Source organism: Balaenoptera musculus, chromosome 9, assembly GCF_009873245.2.
Source record: "Balaenoptera musculus isolate JJ_BM4_2016_0621 chromosome 9, mBalMus1.pri.v3, whole genome shotgun sequence".
NCBI lineage: Eukaryota > Metazoa > Chordata > Mammalia > Artiodactyla > Balaenopteridae > Balaenoptera > Balaenoptera musculus.
Genome location: NC_045793.1, coordinates 30,841,663 through 30,868,744, shown reverse-complemented (window position 1 = coordinate 30,868,744; position 27,082 = coordinate 30,841,663). Strand labels below are relative to the sequence as shown.

The following is a 27,082-nucleotide window of genomic DNA, read 5'->3' as shown; positions in this document are numbered from 1 at the left end:
CATACAAAAAGTAACAAGTCATTTATTTAATCAAAACAAGTTATGTAGGGCTTTAAGGGGGGCAAATAATCCTATAAGGAAAATTAATTGTCATAGCAAATGTATCTTATTGAAATCTGAGTATTTGGCTTAAAGCAAAGTTTTTGTTTTCATTTTCTTTCCCTAATCAGTCAATCCCAATCAAGCACACACACACTACAATGCGCTTGGTATACTTCTACTGTAAGTAGACTTTCTTGTCTCTCAAACAAGCAACTATTGAGACTTTCTTGTCTCTCTAACAAGCAACTATTTTTTTAAAAGTATCACATAAAATTCCCAGTGAGTTTTTATCTGTATTCTGCTCCCTTGTCTTGAAAGTCCATTGAATTTTAGTTGAATTTCAGATATCAAAAGAAGGCAGTTGAATGGGGGGAAGTCACACTTACATTGTGAGCCAAGAACCCAGTTACAAATAGACAATCCTTGCAAAAACCTCTTAGCAACTTTTGAGGAAATAATTTCAGATTTTCTTTGCCTTATTAAGAGAGTAAGTTATTGAAAAACATCATTTATGTTCACTTAATGGTAATTGACATTTCCCTATTGTTATTTTTTAAAGACTTTCTCTTCTTTTCTTTTTTTTTTTTTAATAAATTTATTTATTTATTTATATTTATTTTTGGCTGTGTTGGGTCTTCGTTTCTGTGCGAGGGCTTTCTCCAGTTGCGGCAAGCGGGGGCCACTCTTCATCGCGGTGCGCGGGCCTCTCACTGTCGTGGTCTCTCTTGTTGCGGAGCACAGGCTCCAGACATGCAGGCTCAGTAATTGTGGCTCACGGGCTTAGTCGCTCCGCGGCATGTGGGATCCTCCCAGACCAGGGCTCGAACCCGTGTCCCCTGCATTGGCAGGCAGATTCTCAACCACTGCGCCACCATGGAAGCTCTCTTATTTTCTTTTTATATAAAAATAAACATATTTAAACACAAAATATTTTATAACATGAATGTAAATATAAAATAAGATATTATATGTATGCATATATATGCATTCTATTAGAATCCCTAGATCTGAACTCACCCTCTTTGAAATATTTTTAGCCTATTGACACCATTTATTTCAATTCATTAGCTAATACTGCCTTTCAAGAATCATGAAAAACTTGAGGCTCTATCAGTTTTAGCTCAACTGGATGCTAAAATGACAACATAAAAAATTCAACCATACTGAGATTTTTAAAAATTTCAACATGTTTATTGTCTCTTTTAAAACATTTAGATGACTCTAAATTTTTTATTTTTGTTCAGCTCTTCTGGTAGTATTGGCAGAATCTATAGGTCAGGTTTTTTCTCTCACATAGGAGATGGGCTTTTTTGTGTATGTCTTCTATTCACAGTGTCTCTTAATGTTTTGACTTAAGGGAAAATGTTTTCAAATTAGAATTAGGGTTTTTGGTTAACATTAGATGTGGTATTGAAGAAAGTGCTAAGATTGAACTCTGAAAAACTGGGTTCAAATTCTGGCTCAGCCATATATCAGCTGTGAGATTTTAGACAGACCACTTAACTTCTATAAAAGTGAACTTTGTCCTCCTAAACCTGAAAGTAATCATCTTGACTTAATTCCCTCTGAGAATTTTTAGAAGGATCAGAGAAATATGGGGTATAGATTTAATTTTAAAAGCAAATTATGATATGTAGGTGAAGCATTTATCACAGAACATTATAATTCATTCCTTAATTTGATGCAGGAAAATACATCCGGAGAAGGCAAACAACTAGAAACGTGGTGGACTCAAGGTTCCAAAACCAGGAGGAGTTTATGTTAGGTTTATTAAAGTTTGATTTTTTCACCACTTGACTAGTTTTCTAAAATATATCCTATTTAATTTCCAAAATAAGTGAGTAGTATGTTAGTAGTTTTCCTAGACATGACAGTGTTTCTAAAGATAGCAATTTTGTATACCTGTCATTCCCTATGCCCTGATCTTAATAAAGAAAAGAGGGACTTCACCGTGGCACAGTGGTTAAGACTCTGCATTCCCAATGCAGGGGGCCAGGGTTCGATCCCTGGTCAGGGAACTAGATCCCACATGCCGCCACTAAGAGTTCGCATGCCACAACTAAGGAGTCCACCTGCTGCAACTAAAACCTGGCGCAACCAAATAAATCAACAAACAAATATCTTAAGAAAAGAATATATAGGGTCAAGGCAGTGTATTAAGGAGTCAAACATAAGTGTGCATTCAGGTTTCCGACTAAGAATCTTAAACCCTCTGTCTTTATTTGTAAGAATGGGAGGCAATATATTTATTTTGTACTATATTTTTAAATGGCACATATTCTAGGAACTTACAATATTCTATCATATTTCCATGGTTTTGCACATGCTGTCGTGCCTGGAATGCTCTTACCAAATCTGTCCACGTAGAAAACCTCTTTATATCCTTTACATTTTATCTCAAAAGGTGTGATGTCCTCAGCAATGTCTCCTGGAATGCAGTCAGACAGCTTAGGTGTCCCACTTCATATGCTCACCCTACATATGAAATGTGACCCCCAATAGAGCTGTTAAATTATTGGTTCATTGCTTTTTTTTTGGCCTGCCCTTTCCCAACTAGACTGTATACTTTTAGAGGAAAGAGAATGATGTGTAAGAAGTACTAGATAATTACTTAATAAGTGAATGAACATAGGAAACACCTAAGCCTAACATTTAAGGCAAATAAAAAGTGTTAGCTTAACATTTCCCTCCCTTTTATTTTTTAAAAAAAATGGTTTATATATATACCATATATCTGTGGTTAAAATTATATACATATATATATGTATATAATTTTAACTTTAAAATAAGACTTTAAAATAATTTATATATGCAATAGTTAAAAATTTACCTTATGATTACCACATGCCATGATTAACATTTTGAGGAATAAAAAGATGACTTGTTAAAGGTACAGAAATACATCAAAAAACATGTATTATATTACTTTCTTTCAATAAGTACAAATTTTGACAAAGACATTTGGAATATAAACTTAGACCAGCAATCACAAAGTTTGTAGATCTCCTTTGATTAAACCCACACCAACTGAAATGGAAGTTTTTTCCCATGCAATATTTTATGGGAATTAAGGAATAAACTACTTAATTAAGGTATCTCAATAAATTATATATCTAAATTAGGAATTTCTTTAGTGACCCTCCATTTTCTCTAGTGACACAAACACAGGATTTTAAGTGAGTACAATAACTTAACTGAATACAATACGATAATAATTGTATAAAAGTCTTGTGTTAACTCTAAAAGATGTTTGAAACAATAGATATTGTTATTAAAACAAAACTACATGCAGAGCAGTTTCACAAAAATGTGATTTTTTTTTTTTACTGCATTACCTAGCCATATAAATCTTTTGGGATAATTTCTGCTTTCAACATAACTTTAAGAGCTCATTGTTAAGTACCAGCTCAAAAATGCCAACATCTCAAAAATGTGGCAAGAAATATAGAAAGTTTCCTTGAATAATTTGCTTTTTTTTTGTTTGACTCTTACTTTTTAAAGAATATGGAATATCATATACTAGAACTATTGTAAGGATTAAAAGGGTGATAAAATCTTAGTTGTAATATTACTTTTCTCAGTAGCAAATGGCTCATGTCTTCTGTAATCTATACGGGAGATTTATATGCATGTTTAAGAGGAGAACTCATTTGTTACTGAAAATACAATAAAATGGAAATAAGTGGCCAGGAAATTTTAATAGTTATTTAAAAGCAGGCAGATCTCTACCCATGCATATTTTTGATACAAGAAATGTGTAATGTGCTTTTTCTTCAAAGTTAACTCTTTCTTAAGAATGGAATAAGAAAGATGATTCTGACATATAGCCTAGTGCAGGAAAGCAAGACAGTGTATTTTCTATGAACCATGGAATTTCCAATCTTGGTAATGCAGTTGAGTTTGAAAATATCACTGATAATATTTTGGTTACTGGCATGCAGCCATGGAAGAAGTCCTTCATCCATATGTAATAACATATGTCAGGGAAGTAGAAATGATTACCGAATTATTATTTTTACTCTTATTTGGTTGATGGACTGATGGCACAGAAAAATTAGGTAAGGTGTTAGACTTTAAGGTCACAATTGATCAATTTCAACTTAACTTTCATGACCCTAGCTTCCTTGCCAATTGACTATACTGCTTTGAAAAATGATATGTTAAATATTGTTTATTTCAATGAAATAAAATACACTCAAAAGTTTTTGGGTGACTTCCAAAGGAATTTCATGTCGGCCTTTCTTGAAGTCATCCTTAAAATCCCTGCACACACAATCCATTTCTGTCTGTGGCCTAGAAACCTTTCTAAAAGATTTGTTTCTTATTCCTTCTTGTTGAGTACACATGAAAGTAGACCTTCCAAATGTCTTGAGTTAGTCAGACTATATAATGTTCTGCCCAATAAAATGTAATTGGGGGAAATATGTGTGACGTCTGGGCAGGGGCAGGGAAACACCGCTACCCAAGCCTCCTGTCCAGGTGGGCGATGCACAAAGTCAAGCTGTCCTGGATCACTAGGTGTATCACATGTACAATAGCCCTGGAGTACTGCAGATACCAACTTTATATCAATGAAATATAAATTTTTCATTGATGCTAGTTATGATATTATGATAAGATACTGAGTTTTGGGGTTTGTTTGTTCCCACAACATAACCTATACTATCCTGATATATATCTTTTTTTTCTGAAGGAAATATGACATATGATATCTGCAATAAATGCATTTATCTACTATATGAAAATATGAATTTATGAGAAAAGTATGGCAAGCATCATAATGCCAGTTCAAATTGTAGATAGCTTTTAGAAATACTTACTGCACAAAGAAAAGGACATCAGTGGTCATAAGTATTTTATACGGGAATATTATAAAACCTTACCAGAATTGCTTTACCAACATCATCATTAATAGTACTAGAAACAGGACCAATAGGAACTGCAATTATGTGGCTAATCGGTGTATTGCAAGATAGCATTGTCTTTGTCCGTTCATCTGTGTCTTTTCTCTTCCTGTTTATAAAGGACTGTATTTGTTCTGAAGTGAGTAGGATCTCTAGGTCGGGGGAGTGTGTGGATGGAGAATTGATGCCTGACAACTAAAGATCTGTGGTGACTTCTGGTGCAGCACAAATTCCTAAGTAGTATGACTTTGGGAAATGACCAAGAAAAAAAAAAAGAATCAATTAATACGTTTTCAAACCTAACTCATCATCAGATGGAAAATATTTAATAAATTTTACTCCTTTTGTGGTTTTGCTATGAGCAAATTTTAGAGCTACAGACTTACTAATGATATCACATTAAATATTTTTGTAAGGAAACTATTCAGTTTTATATAGGTATTGACTACTTTAGGGACAAATCATGGCCACAATATATAGAAAACGCTGACAAAGAAAAATAGGGTAAGTCCTTTCCCTAAATCCAAACTGAGACAGCATTCTGCCCTACAATATATAACCAGGTTTGGAGAATTTAAGTATGCATATTTATATATTATTAAAATTTTTTTAGATGTAATTACCTCAAGAGCACTGACAATTTACCAACAATAGTGGGTTAATTAGATTATTTTAAATTCACAAAATGGTTTCTTAAGGAGTTGTCAAAAACACCAAAAATTTAAAGGTGTTACTCACAGAAAGTTTGAAGATATGAAAAATTTTCAGAATATATTGCTAAAGAAATCAGGTAACAAAATATTACACATAATACAATTTTTATTTCATGAAGGTAATTATATACTGTAATTGGTTTTTGCTCAAGGGAAGTGATTTCAAGTTTTATTGTTAATAATATGATACACAATGAAAATAAGATATGGCAGATTTATTTGTGGCTACATTCTGCCAAATTCTTTATTATCTTTTTAATTTGATATAATGAGAGGGATGAAAGAAAGCCTTTTTTTAGTGCTAGATGGAAAAATAAGTAGTAAATTAATGGGGATAGAATAATACATAGAAATGTTGTTTATAATTTCAAATATAATTTCAAATATAACTGAGGAATTACCCTCAGAGATAAGATACTCCCAAATATTATGAAGAAACAAGGAATGTCAAAATTATGAGTAAATGGTTTCTATGACGTGTAATTGTAAGGTTTGATTAGATTTAAATTTTATTTCTGCTAGAAAGTATTTTTAGGTAGGTAAAAACAATTTGTATTTAAATGTGACTATGCCATTAAATTTTAAGAATGAGAAAGGAGGGAACTAGTACTTTCTTACTAGGTTTAATGGAAAACTAAACAATGATAAAACTCAAAAGTCAAATGCATAATTTTTGTATTTATAGAGATAAGAGTATGGTCAGTGGTTTTATATGATTTATTTACTTGACTTTATAGTTCGTCTAGAATCCAATCAACTTTGTCATGCTGAACACATTTTTATTTTTCCTTAAGGAGTTCAAAGAATATGTAGCTGATTATGAAGCATATTCCAACTAGGAGAAAGCATTTTTTCTTTCTATTTTAATTCAAGAAAATAGGGAAATGTTTTAGAATCTAAAAATATCCAACCTTCTTTTACTCTCCTCCCCAGATAATCTCATTGTGTAAAGAATGAATATGAGACCAATCCTAATCGGTTAGATATTGATTGGGTCATTTAAGAACACAAATGAAAATTTTATATAGCATAAATTTCCAAGCTGGGAACAAGAACATGGTAAATTTGTTAAGCTACTGGAAGAGTACAAGCATAGAAAGCATTCTATTCATTTTAGAATATTTATAGTACATTTTCTGTCCCAAATGAAATAATAATGTTTACCATTAATAAAACTGAAATACAAACATAATGACTTGGTGATTTTTTTTTTTTTTAAGTCCTACATGTTGCTAAAATTTCACTTTGGAACAGAAGTATCTGCTCCGATAATTCCTGTTAACTTCTTACCTTTTGCTACTCTGAGTTAATGATTAACATTAACAGGCAAACTTAAGTTTCTTTCCTTGAGTGTATTTTTCTCTTTTCTTCCTCCACTTTTATTGAGATATAATTGACATACAGCACTGTATAAGTTTAAGGTGTATATGATTTGACTTACAGACATCATGAAGTGATGACCACAGTAGTTTAGTGAACATCCGTCATCTCATATAGATATAAAATTAAAGAAATAAAAACATATTTCCTTGCGATGAGAACTTTTAGGATTTACTCTCTTAACTTTCCCATATAACTTACAGCAGTGTTCATTGTATTTATCATGTTGTACGTTATATCCCTAGTACTTATTTATCTTATAACTGGAAGTTTGTACCTTTCAACTACCTTCATTCACTCTTCCCCCTCCCCCTTCCCACACACTTGCCTCTGGTAACCACAAATCTGATCTCTTTTTCTATGAGATTGTGTGTTTGTTTTTGAAATATACTTGACCCACAACACTATGTTAGTTCTTCGTACACAAAGGAGTGATTTGATATTTGTATACATTTCAAAATGATCACCATAAGTCTAGTTATCATTCATCCTAACTTTCATATAACTAAAAAGTAGCAGCTAAGTAATAGTCAAATTGAATTATATTGTAGTACTGTGAAGACTTCGGGGATATTTACTAAAAAAATTCTATGGAGGCTTTCCAAGGCTTACTCTTTAATTACATTTTTAGATCATCTTTCTTTGTAAGTTGAAACTATAAGTTGAAAATGCATTTAGTACACCTAACCTCCTGAACATCATAGCTTAGCCTAGCCTACCTTAAAAGTGCTTGAACGCTTACGTTAGACTACAGTTGGACAAAATCATCTAACACAAAGCTTATTTCAGAATAAAGTGTTGAATAGCTCATGTAATTTATTGAATACTGTACTGAGAGTGAAAAACAGAAGGGTTGTCTGGGTACAGAATGGTTGTAAGTGTATCGGTTGTTTATCCTCGTGATCGACTGTCTGGCTGGGAGCTGCGGCTCACTGCTGCTGCCCAGCATCACGAGAGTATCACACCACATATTGCTAGCCTGGGAAAAGATCAAAATTCAAAATTCGAAGTATGGTTTCTACCTAATTGCTTTCACACTGTCATAAAGTTGAAAACTTGTAAGTTAAACCATCAGAAGTCGGGAACCATCTGTATGGCATTCTGTCTTCTCAGTTATATATCTATTGATAACTTTTATGAATATATATTAACAGGAAGCAAAAGACTGTCAACAAAGTAAATATTTTAAAAGTGCTACAGTATTAGTTACTACTAGCTCCATCAGCACAAATGGCTCCCCTTCCCTCCATCCGTGACGCATAATTTCAGTGTGCATCTGATACTCCTATGCCTGAATAACATGCTCTATAGTTTTACAATGAATTTTTGTGGGACTATTTTTTTTGAAATTGGACATGTGTGTCAGTTATCTGTTGCTGCATAACGAACCATCCCCAAAACGTCATAGCTCAAAACAACAACAGTCATTCTTTTTGTTCATGGATCTGCTATTTGGGCAGGATTCAACAGTTACAACTGGTTTATGCCATGCTACGCCACCTGGGGCATCTCCACTGGGGGCTGAAGGAGCCATGTCCAACATGGTGCACTCATGCGGTGGGTGGGCTGGTTCAGGTATGCAGAATACTACATACCACTTGAAACTATCCACTAGATGACTTGATCTAAATCTCTTTTACACGGGCATACAAAATCTTTTTAGGACTTTGATTTTCCTGCCTGGAAGATGTTAGGCACGATATAGGTAGCAGGCTAAGTGAATCTTTGCTTAAAAATAACACTCCCAGATATTTTGAGAGCAAAATTCAGAACTGGTTCATATCACTGCCACTCACATTCAAGTGGTCAGAACTTAATCACATGGCCATACCTAGCTGCAGAGAAGGCTGGTAGTGTAGTCTTGAGCAAGGGGACCTTATGCCTAACCAAAACTCTATTCTTATAGAAGAAAGAATGAGTATTTAGTGAAAACTAGCAGTCTTTCATAACTTCGCAGACTGTTTATTCTTTCCTTTGTGTAAACAAAGATATTTGTGCATAACTTCACTTAAAGCATGGATCCTGCCATTTTGTAAGGATGAGATTTTTGAATGCAGGAATTCCCTGTGTATCTCTGAATATCCCATGCCTAGATCCATGCCTGGCCCAAAAAAGTAGGTGCTTAGTAAATATTAGTTGAATGGATGAATTTTTCAAAAACATCCACACTGTCACCAATCATATTTACCTACCCCAATGTAAGGAAAATTAGCAAATAGATGAATACTGAAAAGGGGCAAATTTAACTTCTAATTTGGCATAGAAAAAAGACTACTCAATTCTTCCAAATTCTTAGTCAGTAAAAAACCACTATCAAAGCCAATAATTCAGACAGGAAAAAAATGCACAGTTCCAAGGGATATGATGTTTTCATTTGTAGACTCTTTACTGTTCTAGAAATAGCTGAACTGTGAGCCATGCCTAGCCAAAGACAACATTAAAGGTTTTGAGGAAAGAAAAGTGTTCTTGATATACACAGTTTCATCAGTCCTATACCAGTATTTTCATATGTTTCTCCTTTTCTTTACAATTATAGCTCAGTTGGCCTATGCACTGGTTTCCAGTCGTTCTGCATTGAGCTATTTTCATTCTAGTACATCGTTATTTTCAGTCTCACCTGGAAATGAGTGCAGTGACCACCTGATGATACTGATTCCATCTAACCTTCTTTGTATTCCAAGATGGAGCACACATTATTTTTGGTTTGACACTGCTTTGTATTGATCCTAAGAATTCAGCGCAAGCCTTTCCTTTTTTTTTTTTTTTGTGTAGCCTCAGGAGTCTGTCAGAATGACACAGCCATTAAAATGTAGGTTTGATGGTAGGACAGACAAAGTCGGAAGCATTTGTACATTGTTTACGTCAGGAGTTGTTGCACTCAGATTTCAACTTGGAAGAGGACACTAGAATAGTTCAGGATATAGAAATATTTCTCAAGAGTTAAACATATTTATTTGTATGTTTGTTCCACATCCATTTGTGAGATCTGTTTTATATGATCATGTATAATTGATGTATCACAGGTGATTAGTTTCTCTTGCCAACACCTTTCTCCTCTGGCGTTTGCTACCTTCTTGCCTCTCCCTTCTCAGTACCTCTTTAGAGCACAGGGTTACCGAGGGTGTCTCCAGGTATTTCAGGGCTAGCTGGAAACCACAGGAGGTGGCCCTGAACAGTTCCGTGCAAAGGGCCCAAATAGAAAGAATAAATACAGTTCCAAATATTCCTTGGTAATCAGTTAGCAATACTTCTTAAAAAGGCAAAAGAGTTAGAATTAAGGCATCCCTTTCTTTTATATTTAGGAATTCAGAAATCTTTATGGGATCCTGTCTTCCTTTTTTAGTTTTTTATAACCTAAGAAATACAAACCATTTACATTTATATTCTACTGACAAATGCTGACACTTCCAGAAATTTCACTGTTGAATGAAACATCTGGTCATTCTTACCTCCTCATAAAGAAGTGTCTTAGCATTCTTAACAGTGTCTTAACATTGCTCGTTATTGAAGCTACTTTTCAGAAATTTCCTTGAAGGAAATTGAGGGGAAAATATTGAGGAATTATATTCTACTTAACATTTTCATAAGTATCTACAATCAAAGTATGACAGTAATTAAAGGATGTTTCTGTCCTTACCAACTTCAGTTCTTTAGTCAATGTAATTTTTCCAGCGAGGTCATTCTAACTAAACTAAATCACCATATCCATCACCACTTGCTTTATTTTTCTTCTGGGCACTTGTCACTGTCTAACATACTATATACTTTATTTGTTGTCTTGTTTGTCATCTCCCTTCTGCCACTAGAATGTAAGCTCCTTGAAAGTACAGACTTTTATTCTATTTTGATTATTGCTAGATTCCCAGCTGCTAAAACAGTGTCTGCCACATAGCAGACTCTCAGTAAATATTTGTTATATGAATAATTGAGTGACACGTTGAATAAATATACATGTGATATTTACTTAAAATTCCATGTTATTTGTGAGATTCTCCAAGTTATTGTCAAAGAATTTTTGTATTAATTGAAGTTTATGTAACTTTATTTTGCCTCTTAAAGGAAGTAAAGATGGTGACTTGGAAAAATTGCCACAAATGCTAAATATTATGATTGTTTTCTTTTCTAATGGACAATTTAATGAAGAGTTTTTATTTTTTAATCATTTTTACATTTGAGTGGCTTATTTTTGCCTATATGTCATTGCATAAGCCAAATGGGGACTTCTGCACTAAATTTCTAAGCAATGGTACTCCTTATATCTATACCCCTCTCCCCTGGGTCTTCTCATTATTCAAGCTATTAAGAAAGCAGCATGAAATCCCAATTGTATTTTATAAATTGATTAGGAATATGATTCTTCAAAATGTCCTTTTGTGAATGACAAAGATAGGGAAACCTTGATCACCAGAAGGTTGGACTAAATGAATATTCTCTTTTAACTTTTATCCTTTAACAGTTGAGGATTTATTTTTTCAGTAAGCAGTGCAACTTCTATTTGTTTTAATTTTATGGTACAAAAATAAACCTCCTCCAATAGTGCCTATCCTTTCTTAATAGGAGGGTGGTGATAATACATTATTATTTTTACAAATATTATTATTACTATCACTAGTGAGGATTTTGCAATGTCTTTTGGCCATCATAACAGCTGAATAACAGTCATCAGCATACATTTATATAATCAAAGAAAGTATATGAGATTCTTAGGCTAAAATTCTGATATATTTGTGTTAACTGGCCGTTGCCTGTTTTCCATAGAACTAGATTATTGTAAATGTGTTTATATTTTTAAAGTTTTGATATATTTAATTGTTTTAATTGAATGGGTTATTTTTTAAGTGTTTACTAATTATTTCTGGGAAAAATAGAAGTTTAAAGCATCCGGTATCTATTTCAAATTATTGGTAAAGTAGAAAACTTTATGGTGATGTAGAAATTAACCGCTGCCCCCAGGAAAAGTATTTTTATAGAAATGAATAAAAGCCAACTTTTAAATTCAGCTGTGTAGAGTTCTCTATGATCAGTGAAATATACCTGCTGATACAAATGAGAGTTTAGCAAGAAACATTTTGGCCTAATGTCATCAGCATAATCCATTGCCCTCTCCCCACTGCCAACATAGGGTATTAGTGTGCAGAGTAGGTGCCCAATAAGTGTGTGCTGAAGGAATGAATGAGTGTGTGCTTAAATCCTCTTTTCTCAGCAAGGCAGAGGCCTGGGTTTCTGACTCAGATTGGGGTAAGAGAGGGATGTGATGGGGTTGGGGGGTAAAACCTGTTTGTAGTTTTAGGGAGGGGGGAAAAGGGAACCAGAATTAAATTGCCAAGCCAGGAAGTTTGGAAATAAAAGGACAGTTGGCAAGCTTTAAATCCTTGGGAGCTGACTGAGAGCCAAAACCACCCCAGTGAAGGTTCTGCCATAGAAATCAATCCAGTGGACTAAAGCAGAGCTGTTTACATGGGCTCGCATGGGCATATTCTCAGGCATGTGAGTGTTCTCTACAATAATTCTGTTTTAGAATGAGTGATATCTCTTTGCTGATAATCTAAAATAAATTAATATAAGCCTCTCTCTTGTTGAATATATATATTCTGCTGCTAGATTTTACTCTTCGCTTTAGAATTTTTATGTACAAACATTTTGCTTCTATGTTGTTCTGTTTAATTGTCTAGGGCTACTGAGAAAAGATAGAAGTAGACAATACATAAATAATACATTTTCATTAAAGAGAGGTCAAATGACCTTAATCCACACCGTAGAAAGATGAAATTACATTGTCCAGTAGGGAAAGTGAGGGGAGAATGATTTTCACATAGCATGTTCAACAGGATGAGCTTAGTGAATTCAAAAGGTCCATAAAGTAGCAGTTACTTAACTTGCTATGTGCTAAAAATTATTAAATTTAAAAATCATCCTTCACATTAACTTGTTAATGTAATTTAGAATTAACCTGATTTGTATTGGTTTTACGTTCTGTTGTGTTTAAATTGTAGCATTTTAGTTATTTTAGGCTTATGACAATTATAAGCATAAGGAATGTTTAACATAGATTTATATTTATATGGTTGTGCAGTATAGAAACAAACCTCTCCTGGGTTGTTGAAACCTTTATATGGAGCCCTTGGCATTTCTCAAGTTTCAGTTCAAGAAGTTGAGTCAAGAGAAATTCCTTTGGTCAGTTATTAAGGAGAGAGAGCTGGTTTGGACTTTTTAATCTCATTATAAATTCATGTTCATGGTCCTTATTGATTAAATGGATGGAAATTATTATTTCCTATTACAATCTTTAAGATTACATTAACTAATGAGGGGAAAATGAGCACATTAGCAATATCTCAAACCAAATACTTTCTTTTTTTTTTTGATTGGAGTATAATTGATTTGCAATGTTGTGTTTGTTTCAGGTGTACAGCAAAGTGAATCAGTGATACATATACATATATCCACTCTTTTTTAGATTCTTTTCCCATAGAAACCATTACAGAGTATTGAGTAGAGTTCCCTGTGCTATACAGTAGGTCCTTATTAGTTATCTATTTTATATATAGTAGTGTGTATATGTCAATCCCAGCCTCACAATTTATCCCTCCCCCCCAAACCAAATACTTTTTGTATTACTTTTCTTTGATTTGATTTCATAAATATAAGATGTTTCACTACCTACTAATGAAAATATAAAAATGCATGACACAGAGTTTAAAAAAATGACATATTCCTTGTGTATAGGGACACATTTTGTGATGATAATTCTGATCACAATGATGATGATTTCTATCACTTAAGGGGAACTTACCACTTGCTAGTGGTATGGTTTATGTTATATAGTTGGCACTTGTATATTTTATCTAATTTAATCCTCACGGTAACCTCATGAGAAAGATACTGTTATTATTACTGTTTTACAGATAACAAAAACTGAGTCTTTGAGAGCTTAGATAATTGAGCTAAGGTCACACAGTTCTTGCAAAGTAGAACTGGATGGGGTTCAATTTAATCTCTAAGCTACATAGTTCCCCTCAAAAGTTATACTAAAGTATTTTTATGTTTAAGATACAGTATTAAATAATGTAGTAATCAAAAGATAATTTAAGTAAGATAATTTGAGTAATCAAAAGATAGTTATGAGTTTTAGTCTTCTTCATTTTGTGTATCAATAAATATGTCTTTGCTCCTAATTTTTTACTTGTTCAATAATAGATACATATGAAACTTATATGTCATTCATCATTCCCTGGATAATTCTCATTTAAAATTTGTATAGATTAGAAGTGGACGATGTTGCCCTTTCTTCTCCATTCATTCAAATATCAAATATCCAAAATATCAAATATCAAAAAACTTGGTTTTTAAAATGTTTAGAATGTTTTGAAAGAGAATATCTCTTCAAAGTTAGACCTATTAATAGTTTCCAGATTTATTGTGTGAATATTATGAGTAATTTTGTCCTTATATCTAATTTGTTCTCCAGGCTATTTTATGTAGAAAGATATTTATCACAACAAAGCTGATGTTAATGACTTTGAAAATGATCTCCTTACTGGGGTGATTTTTTGCTATTCTAGAATTGCTCCACCAGAACTGTCATAAGCACCATTCTTCCTCTTGTAATGTTTATGTTACAATTAGTTAGTTCACAGGCACAGAGCAGATGTTGTCACTTAACATAACTACTGTATATAGGATATTAAAATTGACGAATACAAATACCATAGAATTCAGAGATATTTTATTAATCCTAAACTATTTACCAATCTGGCTTCCCTCTCCTATATGAATTTCAGTGGTAAGAATACATATTTAAAGCAAATATTATTTATCACATAAAATTCATATTTATTAACATACTATGTTGCTTTCACTTTTTTCCTCCAAACACTGTAATGAAAATGTTTGACACTCAATATGAAAAATGAAAGTTAATAGGGTGAAGTTTGATAGCCTCAATTTCTTTTCTTTTGTTTTCTGAATTGTCCAAAATACCCAGACCTTTTGAATTAATGGACTTTGAGTTCATTTCCAATCTAATGGAATTTACTATGTGACCTTGAAAAATATTTAATTTCTTTGAGCCTTAAGATAAATATATATAAAAAATAGGGATAAGAGTACACAACTATCAGACTTGGGAGAAATAAATCAGATACCAATATGTTAATTACCTAGCATAGTACCAGGCTCAGAGAGAGACTGTGAATATTAGTTACTTTTACCTAATACGCACTGAAAAATCATTCAAAATTCTTTAACTCTTAATCTTAGATACCTTCACAGGGAGAAATTTCTTAGTATCAAAGAAATACATTGACTTCTCACATCTCTTTAAGCAGGTGAGATGCACATGTGTACTGTTCAAAAGTTTTATGTGTTGTTTGCAATGTTTGATGTACTTTCTTTCCTCTTTATCATATATCAATATAACCTGGCTAACGTATAGTTTGTTTAAACACCATATATCCTATGACGTTTGATTATGGAAATTTGTGAAGATTTAAGATTCAGAAATTTCAGGCCGATTACTTTGTTTTGGTGCTTAGGTTACTTAAAAAATTCTTCACGTGATGATTTCCTCAGCACCTCATTGAAACGTCACCAGATAAAGCCATCAGGCAACATGGTGAATAGGCGCATTCCTTTCTATTTTTAATGCTTGAAAAGTATTCTTAGAAATTTCTTGCAATTCTGTTGTGTTTAGTAATCCAAAGATATAAAATTCTCTAATCACCATAAATCTCAAATGGTGAAATTTTTGGAAGGAGAGCAACTTTTCACACTACTTTAAAAAACATATGACTTCATAAGGGAGAGATGTGTGATAAATTAATATAGGCAGATAATATATTCTATTTTAGGGCATAAATAATTGTTCTAACTATGTGCTATAATGAATTTATAGGAGGAAAAATAACCAGGAATGGAAGGGACTTCTAGTGACTATCTGTTAGCTCTTCCTGCTGTCAAGTCACCACTTAAACCGTCTAACTCAAATGAAATGTTCATATACGTCTTAAGATAAAAGTTGCTTTTACCTGCCTTTGGCTGAATGAGAAGAAAAGTAGTTTCTTTTAGCTTTATCTGCAATGAAGCAGATTCTTCTTCGGCTACTTGATTGTCAGAAACATGCTGTTCTATGCCATTCAAATTAATGATGCTAAGTTTAGATTCCCTGTTATTGAAACTTTCTTACTTATAACTCCTCTAACCTTTATATACTTGATGCTTAGCTATGCGGGAGTTTATTCCTGAAGATTTTCTAGTTTCACATATCAATGGAGGTGACATTATTTCTGCAAAGAATTTGGCTTTGTTTGTATTTTTTTTTTAATCTTCAATGTATGGTGAACTCTAAAAGATTATTCCACATTCTTTAGTTACAATTTTACATTGTACATAGTAAACGTATTTGAGACACTTTCCAGTAACTATTCTAATATTTAATTTCAAACTCAATATAACTCAATATAAGTAAATGTTAACTAGTAAAACGGCTCCAGTTCTTTGACTTCTTATTTAATTTTCAAGGTAGGAATGTTAACATTGGCTTGGAGTATTGGATAAGTAATTTTTCCAGTGACATAGAAATTGCATTTTTTTCCTCCCTAACCACAGTTACACAAAATTTTGTACTTTCTGCATATGTAAATTGCCTATTTTACTTGGGGCTACCCTTTATGTTCACTTACAACTTCCAACAGAGCAAATCCCAGAAGTTCAGCCATACACTGAGGTAAATAGATTACCCAAATTAATAGCTGAACTTCCAAATATAGTCAGATTAATAGGTACAAGTCCATAGTATGACCTGGCCACATGCCGGCAATTACTTGTTTAACTTGATCCATGAAGATAGCTAAGTTGGTCAATGTCAAACCCAATATTCACTCTTTGACCTAAATGTACATTCTGTGTTGGTCAAATTAATTATAAGATCAATTAGTTTTCCTCCTTATTGTTGAGGACATTATGTGAGGCTGTGTGTAGAGCTTCGCAGAATCAACTAGTGTGCCTCAGCTAATAGTTTTCTGATTTATATCCTCAGGGTCAAGAAGTGTTTTTTATGTTAAATGTCCATGACACTCTGCTGACTTAGCCTGGAACAACTCCAAATGATTTATTCTTTGGGATGGCTATAATAGTTATATTTTAACATTAATAATAAGACTTTATTATATTATCTATATTATTATATATTCAATAGAACATTAGTCACCTAACTTGAAATTATATTTTTCACTGAGTTTGTATTTTTAACTGGCTGCATTGATTATTATTTGTGAGTTCTCATTAACATCAGGAAACAGTGTGACTTCCAGGTAACTCAGTTAATTAGAAGGTAAGTGTTCAGTATTCCTGATTTTAATTTAGCTTTTGTGTGTGCATGTGTGTATGTGTGTCTTAGTATAACTCTCTAAATAATTTCTGTATGTTTAACAAATGTGAGCCATTAGTCATAGGGAGATTCAATGGCAAGGGCAAGAACCTTTCAGATTCATCTCTGACACACCACAGAATACCATGACCATATTATAAAACAGACCAGACATTAATGGGTTTTTGTTATTGTTGTTATTTTACCAAATGACCTGTCTTGCTAAATGACTTTACTGTTGTATTTTGTCAGTATTTAGCATGTCCCTCTAGGCTTTGGAAAGCCAAGCTATCCACATTTAATTATTTTCCATTTTCCTTAAGTTAATCTTTCTGAGTTGTTCCTGCGTTGCTTATCTGATTTTCTTTCTTAGTTTATCTACATGTTCCTAGGAATGAAGGCCCTGTACTATGTACACATTTCATTCTCCATAGAATAAATAATGAGGTATTACCTTAACCCTTCACTTGGTTGAGAGAGATTATGTAGCAGCCAGTATAAAAGTGCCTATTTTAACAGCTAAAATTAGCAAAATTCAAGTTAAATTTAGAGTCTTTTCATTAAGCTAGTTCACCAAAGTAGAAAATATCATTTTAATAAGATTCAAAACATATCCACGAATATTAGTAAAGTACCTGACATGTGTGACTACATATTTTGAACAGATTCTCCACTTATCCAATCAGTAGCTGGTACTTCTTTCCCTTATTCCACGGTTATATATAAGGTCTTTTGACTACAACTACAATACAGAATAAAAAGTTAGAAATCCTAAAGGATGTGTTTCTTTTTCTTGTAGCGTGGTCCTGCCAAATCATGGACTTCGAAGCTGTCAATTGTAGTACCATAAATAGTTTCTACATTTGCTAAGTTTAACAGTGCTCCTCATTTTCTTTCAATTTTGCTATTTAACAACTAAATCATAACTTCGGTTAATCTATTTACTTGGTGACTGAGACCAAAATCTAATGAAAAGCAATGGAATGAACATATTCAGGTTATAGTTTTAGCATTTCTGTTTAGATGGATTTACTTAAATAATCATAATGTCCTGGTAATATTTATGTGTAAGGGTTTCAAATAAGTATAAAGTGCTCTGTAGCTATTGCTGCTTTTTTTGTTTGTTGTTGTTTAACTCGATATGAGCAAACTAAGGTGGTTTATAGAAAAATAGAAACAGAAAAAAAGACATAGATTCAATCATTTAAAAACCGCTTTGAAGTTGGAGAAATGTCATTAAGAATAAAATAATAACCGATTTCAATATTAGAGGCAGCTGTATCATTATAAACTGAGTTTGAAAACTTTTGTTTACAAAGGGAAAATTTATTGGCAGTAAAAGACACATGCAGAGAATATCTTTTTTTTTTTTTTTTAATTATTTATTTTTATTTATTTATTTATGGCTGTGCTGGGTCTTCGTTTCTGTGCGAGGGCTTTCTCTAGTTGCGGCAAGTGGGGACCACTCTTCATCGCGGTGCGCGGGCCTCTCACTATCGCGGCCTCTCTCGTGGCGGAGCACAGGCTCCAGACGCGCAGGCTCAGTAATTGTGGCTCACGGGCCTAGTTGCTCTGCGGCATGTGGGATCTTCCCAGACCAGGGCTCGAACCCGTGTCCCCTGCATTGACAGGCAGACTCTCAACCACTGCGCCACCAGGGAAGCCCTGCAGAGAATATCTTAATAGCATGTTCAAGTAATCATGACAATTGATATGACACCCAAAGTCCTCAGTATATTCCAAACAGGCAAAGAAAAATAAACATTATTACCTAAGTATTTAATTGATGTTCATAGTGATTATTATGGTGGTTTTTTGGTCAGTTCATCTTTATTGCTGTTGGTCATCTTTCTTAAATTTCTGATTGTTTTACTTCTCTACTAAAATCACCAACCAACCAACCAACCAGCCAAGCAGCCAGGCAACCAGCCTACCTGCCTTCTACCTACCTACCTACTGCATAAGCAAACAACAAATAAAAACATTCTGTGGTAAACAAACTAACAAATGAAAACATTCTCTAGCTCTTTAGTATATAGGATGAAATGAAAATCCATTAGTGTGTGTTTTGTTCACTTTTGCCTATTTTTCTTTTCCAGAGTTATCTCCTGTAGTTCTTAGGGTCAATACAAAACCAGACACAGAGGACACTTCACTTTTCCCACCCAAAACTTCCTTTGAACCTCCAGTGCCTCCGCTTTTGCCGCTTCTTTTGAGACACTGGTTTTCTTCTCCGTCAACTCAGCCTAATTCAAACTTTAAAGTCCAATTCATCTCAATTTTCTAACCCTTTCCCCTCCTACCTCCATAAATTTCCATAATACCTTGTAAATACATATGGTTATTTTCTTAGGCACTGCTTAGTAGCTAGAACTTGGGATTCATGAGGGTAGTAAAACATTTTGGTCATTACGAATTTAGCACGGTATTGACACCTATTAGACTCTCATCCATAGGTTACTGAAGGAATAAATGAAAAGAATGAAGGAAGGAATAAAGTGGTATAATTGTATTTTTACTAATAATTTAAAGTTCCCTGGGGGCTCTCATAAAAATTAGCATGTATCATACATCTGCAATCATTTTATGGCACGTGGGGCATGTTTTTATTAAAGTTTTATACACACACACACAAACACATGATTCTACAGCTAGTGCTTGGGAAAATAATAAATTTGTTTTCCAGTGTTGTTTTCTCTTAAATGTCTTCCTGGACTCCACAATGTATATTTTACTCAAGTGTCTTTCATCCTAGTATCTACACTGTTTTGTAACTCATTGTTCACTTAACAATATGTAATTAACATTTCCCCATATGATTAAATATTCTTCTATATTATCATGTTAGTTAGAAATTTCAGATATCTCAAGGTTTTATCTGTTTAAAAATATTGCTGTACTAAACAAGATTAGAGTTAAATGATTAAATACAGTTATTTAGGTGAACAACTTTCTAAAAACTGAATCACTGCTTCCAAGAGCTTGAACAGTTTTGATATATATATATATATATATATACACACACACACACACACACACCCCACACACATATATATATATACACACACACATATATATATACACACACATATATATATATATATATATATATTGCTCTTTTGCCTGCCAGATATATTATAAGTAATTATATGTCAACCAGATGATTGTAAAATTAGCCATTTTCTGAATGCATAGCAGCAATACTGGGATAAATGTGTGTGTGTGTGTGTGTGTGTGTGTGTGTGTGCAATTTCCTTTAACAACAAAATAATGACATTGTCCTAGTAGAAGTGATAATTGAAAGTAACACTAATAAATTCTGTAAAAGCAAACTAGAAAAAAATGTACATTGAGAGCTATCCTGGATATAATATGAAACTTCTATTCAATGAGTATTCATTCATTCATCTTTCATTCACTTTTGTATATAAAAAATTATTGACTGAACACACACTATATTCCAGGCACTGTGCTGGATGACTGGGATACAAAGATCAATGGGCTGTGACCTTAGCCTTACACCTCTGCAGAGTATACTTATGTAAAATAGATCCATTACTGTAAAACATGGCTGCAAGAGATACCTGAACAAAGTGTCCTGTGAGTGAGTGAGTGGGTGGGTGGGGAAGTTGGTAGAGGCTTCACAGAGAAGCTACTTGAGCTATCTCTAATAGTATAAGTAGGAGTTTATCGAAAAGTAAAGGAAAAAATAAGAAAAGTAAACACAAACAAATGTATATAGTTCAAATAATGAATAGGTATTTGTTTGGTTGATTTTTATTTTTTATTTTTAATTTTTTTTAAGTTTAAAAAAAATCTTTATTTCAGATAAAATTATTTCCATTATTAAGGATAAAGCAAACACACTTCCTTGAGTCCATCATTTCAGGTGACTGTGATTTCCATGAACATTGGCGTTCCTGAGTATCATTTGAATATTTGCCTACATGCTTGTGGGAAGCTTCCTCAGCCTTTTCTTGGTAGGTAGGAATTCCAGTTTTTCTGAATTCTTCGCTTTCCTTCAGGTATTCCATTTTGCATTCTTCATGAAAGGCTGGATCATTATAGTAAGCAGTTAGACATTCTTTCAATGCAGAATTTTCTTTCTGGCATTTTACTACCACAAGGATTCCAGAGTCCTTGCAACATTTAGTGAAATCTTGAACTTGTTCAGAACATCTCTCTCGGGCCTTTTCTCTCATTATTTTAGGGATCAAAACATCTTTTTCGACTCATCTGAGATGTGGCTCTGCAGGGTCGAGTGCCATGTCCGCGCCCGGGAGGTGGCAGCGGCCCACACAGGTCTGGTTGGTTTTTAAATGAAAGAGAAATATGATTTGGGCCCACATTGTGGAATACTGAGTGGCCCATACCTTGATAAGAAGTTCCATAATTAGTGTAAAAAGCAAGCGAAATAGGTTTTTTTACTTTGATACATTTGTATATTGTAGTATGATTGCCACTGAGGCAATATTTATCACATTACATTATTATAGTACAGTATTATTGACTATGTTTCTTATACTGTGCCTTAGATCCCTATGGCTTATTATTTACTGCTAGTTACAAGTTTGTACCCTTAAACACCATCAATCTAATTCCCCCACCCACCATCCCCTGGTAACAATCATTTTACTCTCTTTTGTGCAGATTAGACTCTTTTAGATTCTACATATAAGTGATATTGTACAGTGTTTGTCTTTCTCTGTCTGACTTACCTTGTCTAGTACAATATGCTCAAGGTCCATCCTTGTCATAAATGGCAGGATATCTTCCTTTCTCATGGCTGAATAGTATTCAATTGTGTATATATGTACCACATCTTTTTTAGCCATTTATCCATTGGTGGGCATTTGGGTTGTTTCCATATCTTGGCTATTGAGAATAATGCTGCAATAAATATGGGTGTGCATATATCTCGTCAAAATCCTGTTTTCATTTCCTTTGGATTTTTACCCAGAAATGGAATTGCTGGATCATATGGTAGATATATTTTTAATATTTGAGGAACCTCCATATAATTTTTCCTAGCGGTTGGACTAATTTACATTCCTGCCAACAGTGTACAAGGGTTCCCTTTTCACCACATCCTCACCAGCATCTGTTTGTCTTTTTGATAATAGCCATCCTAATAGGTGTGAGGTGATATCTCACTCTAGTTTTGATTTGCATTTCCGTGATGATTAGTGATGTTGAACATTTTTTTCATGTACCTCTTGGCCATTTCGATGTTCTCTCTGGAAAAATGTCTGATTAGTTCGTCTGCCCATGTTAATATCAGATTTTGTTTGGGGTTTTTGTTATTCATATATGTTAATTCTTTATATATTTTGGATATTAACCCCTTATTCAAAATATGGTTTGCAAAATTTTTTCCCATTCTGTAGGCTGCCTTTTCATTTTGTTGACTTTTTTTTTCTTTTTTTTTTTGCCAAGTAGAAGCTTTTGAATTTGATGTTGTCCCATTTGTTGATTTTTTACTTTTGTTATTTGTGCTAGCAAAAGAGGTTTTTAAATGGGAGAGTGACAAACTTTTCATATAAGAAAAATACCATAAAGCAATGTAGAGAATAGACCAGAATGGAGGAGAAACTTGTAGTAAGAAAATAATGAGGAAACTGTTAGAATAGGCCACCTGATAGAGGCCATGTCTTAGCGGTGGTGGCAATGGAGAGAAGCTAGATTATCGTACCTACTGGGTGTGTTGGTTGAACAGAAGGGAAGAAGTAAAGATCTGAGGTTGCAAAGAAACCTTATTACAGAATAAGCTCCTTTGCCATTTTACTACCTGTGTTCTAGGGTACCGTCCTCTCCTGGGATCCAATCCTGAGGTACAGGGATCCCAGAGACACGAGAGGGCCAGTGAATGCACTGAATTTTATGGGCAACAATTTGGAGACATGAAGATCCACAGTCTTCATCAGATTCTCATCTCAGATTCAAGGGGAAAACTTTTAAAAATTGTAAGTCGATGTGTTTAATAGGTACTTTTCTAGGGAGACACTCCATGCTTTTCATCATTTCCTTTTAGTAGATTATAAACACACAAATAGCTGAAGACCACTGATCTATCTGATAGATACCCTTTTATTTTTTCACAGATTTTCTTTGTATTTAGGTCCAGTTGTTAGGACAGGGTTGCAGGGCAGTGTGACATAAAATACACGGGTTTAAGTCAGAGATACCTGGGTTGGCATCTAGAGTCTTCAGTAATGCTGCGTGACCTAGGCAAAATTGCTTAAACTCGAATAACTGCAGTTTCTTCATTTGTAAAATGAAGAGAGTGACATCTAGTTCAAATATGGAGCTATTCATAAGAACTTATTAGCCCAGCACTTAGTTGAGTGGCTGGTCAATAGAAGGCATTCAATAAGTGATAGCAATATTGAACACTGTTGTTATTATCCTTACATTTATTAGATAGCAATGCTGAGGCTCATCTCACTTCTCTCCCCTCTATGAAGCCTTCATTTATCACCCCATCTAAAGTCAGTCTCACCCTTTTCTGAGCTCTTTGCTTGTACTTCCTCTTGAGACCTACCTTACTTTTACTGAGATTATAGTGTAATGTCTTCGTCTCATCCAGTTTACTAGATATTAGGGCTTTATTCATCTTGTATTCCCTTTAGTGATGGCTATCATACATTCTACGCAGATGAGGCACAAAATTTAAATATTTTCTATACAACACAATATTTAATATTTTCACAGTATATTTGGTTCAGTGGCACCTATCAGAGCACTTGTCACACCATATTGTCTCCCTGATAACAGTGGATTCTGTGGGCAGAGTCTGTTGTGTATTCATGGTGCTTATTACATTGCATTAGAGAAAGAAAAGTTTGATCATGGGCTTCTTGCACTTGAAAAACCTTGGCTTTTACTTTTACTCTTTAAAAAATAAATATTAGATGTCCTGTCACTTATGTGATGTGATATAAAACCTTAAATCTTTATATAGTGTTGGAAGTATTGTATTAAAATGTCCCATATTTTCTAAAATCTCATGTAACTCAAACATCTGGAAAAACCTAGTAACAAATAATGTATAGATAGTTCAGATTTGGTTTTTATACTGTCATTCTTCACATAATAATTTCTGTATGTATTTTTCCGGTAAGTAATTTATCCCAAACTAATTATGTAAATTAAAATTTCAGGAAGGCTATGAAACACTAACAACTCAGTTATATTATCTCAAAACATTACAATCACCTCACTGAGTAGCAGCAAAAATAGAGGTCAGAGCATTTTGGTTGTCTTAATGTGGCTCTTCTGTTTTGATATTTTTCTTTCTTTTTTTTTTTTTTTTTAAATAGCTCATGGGCTTAGTTGCTCCGTGGCATGTGGGATCTTCCCAGACCAGGGATCGAACCCGTGTCCCCTGCATTGGCAGGCGGATTCTTAACCACTGCGCCACCAGGGAAGTCCCTGATATTTTTAAAGTTACATCTGAACACAATTTTCTATATCAACAATGATGCCACTTTAAAATATCTAAATGCAAAAGGGCTGTACGATAAGGAAAAACACTGCGGTCTCATTGGAAAAATTTTAAAGAAACATTTTGTGATTTTTTAAGTGTATAAAGTAGACAGAAAACAACTGGCACCCCATTAAAGCAAACCCATGTGATCATAGTGCACAGCTGTCAGACAACCACGTTCCAAAACATCTAAACCTTCCACATGCTTAGACGGCCCTGTGCTTATTTATCACAGCACCAATCACGCTCTATTTCCATCATCTGTTGACTTGTCTGTCCTCCACCCTGGAAGGCATTACTTTCTTTTCAAACCATGTTTACACTCCCAGAGCCTATCTAGCACCTGGCACATGGAAGGCAATAAATGTGTTGTTTATGGAAGCAATTAGCAAAGTAAATAATTATCTAATTAATTAAATGACCTTCTGTGTTTTCCAACAATTTTCAAACTTTAATGTGCTGAAAAATTACCTGCAAATTTTAGTTTAAAATGTAAATCGATAACTTCTGCACACATGGATTCTAATTCCATAGGTTATGCAGCCTGAGAACATGCATCTTAACAAGGCCACCAGTGTTTCTGCTTCAGGAGCAAAAGATCACTCTTTAAAAAACATTGATAGAATATCATTCATGTGATTAAGAACTCTTCTTGATTCAGGTAAACTTCCACAAAATCATTGGGCTGTTGTTCACTGAGTTCTGAATTGAGAGGGTCAGAGTGAGTGAGGACTGAACAGTGTAAGAAAAGTCCTGAGGGGCTCATGGGGCCACTGGTGAAAGGCTTTGCTCAAACTTTCCCTTGATTCTGTTGTCTGTTAGATTTGTGAGGTTTGCGTGAATAGAAGGTAAGCTAAAGACAAACTTGACAATGTGGGCAGGACTGCTTGACAGCCTAAGGATCCAGATAAAGTCTAGTCCTTCCAGTTGGGCCTGCATTGGGGTCACTATCCAAGAAATAAGCAGGGAGAAAAAAATCTAGGCCAGGTAACAGAAGAGCATCTCAAGATACAGATCATGCAAGCATACTGACACCAGAAAACTCTGAGTGTGACTGACTTCGGATACCTGGACAAACCCATCCTTCCTCAGTTCCTATTTAAGTTTCTCAATGTAATTGATGGGAGCTAGCAAAGTATCTGCTGCTCCCAGAGTTGGATATGCTTCTTAGGTATTGGTCATAGTGGAAGGTTAGATCATCTAAAGTGTTTATACTTTCAGATTCCCCAGAATCTTTGAAAAATATTGGTCAATTTTTGGACTCTAAGCCAGATCTAATAAATCAGTATCTCCGGGGAGCCCACGATGGAATTGATTTATGAGCATTCTTTAGGATCGGTTCAGATGATTGCCCTGGTGTGGGAGCCATGACTTTAAAAAAGCCTTCATAGATATTTCATTAATGAAAAATTTTTTGTATTTATTAGGAGTCATATCTTTCTGCCCCCCATCTTTAACCCCACACGTTTCTGCCTCTTGCACACAACCCCTCTCCTCGTATGTCTCTTAGTAGCCTCTTGTCCAAAATTACTTTGTCATAGACTTGCTTTTTTAGGTATTCTAACGCTCTAAACTTAATAATAATTTCCTCTATTCCTTTTCCATCAATTTTCAGTCTAAAGACTTATTTTTCTCTCCTTTTATTTCCCCTGCACAATTTATATCCTAAAGCACATTCAAACTGCATGTCATAATGTCATACACCCTCTCCCCACCCACTTTTTCATGCACCCACATAGGTAGCACGTTAGCTGGCTTACATTTCTAAAAACAATCAGGGGCCAATGACTCTGTGTGAACAAGTGAGCAAGGTCATTATTAATCTTAAAATGTCAGAATAAAGGTCTAAAATGGAGAAAGTTGCTGAGAAAAATGGAAGATGAGTTCACAATTGAGCAGGACGCCTAAGACATTTTACATTCCGACTTGTTTTAACAAGATTCTACTGCTTTGTAATTCATTGACAGAATGCTTATAGCCTCCCATTGGCTCAGTGCTCCCATTTATTCAGCGACTGTAAATAATAGCCATCAGCAAAGCTTTTGAAATCTTCAGATGAAAGGAACTAAATTAAGGAAGCTTCCCCTGTTCATCCCTTTCCCACAAAATGGGTGCTGACTAGAACACAGAAAGCAAGGAGCACAGAAAGCAAGGAGCAGTGTAGTAACCTTACAACCTAGTATAGTCCAGC

At 34.1% G+C, this 27,082-nt stretch overlaps 1 protein-coding gene and 1 pseudogene across 1 annotated transcript in view; one reads left to right on the top strand and one right to left on the bottom strand.

The window, feature by feature from the left end:
* KCND2 (potassium voltage-gated channel subfamily D member 2) overlaps positions 1-27,082 on the top strand; it is a 464,958-nt gene that overhangs the window by 107,884 nt on the left and 329,992 nt on the right. The gene's annotated exons all lie outside the window — the stretch shown is intronic.
* On the bottom strand, positions 21,349-21,673 carry LOC118901271 (annotated as a pseudogene).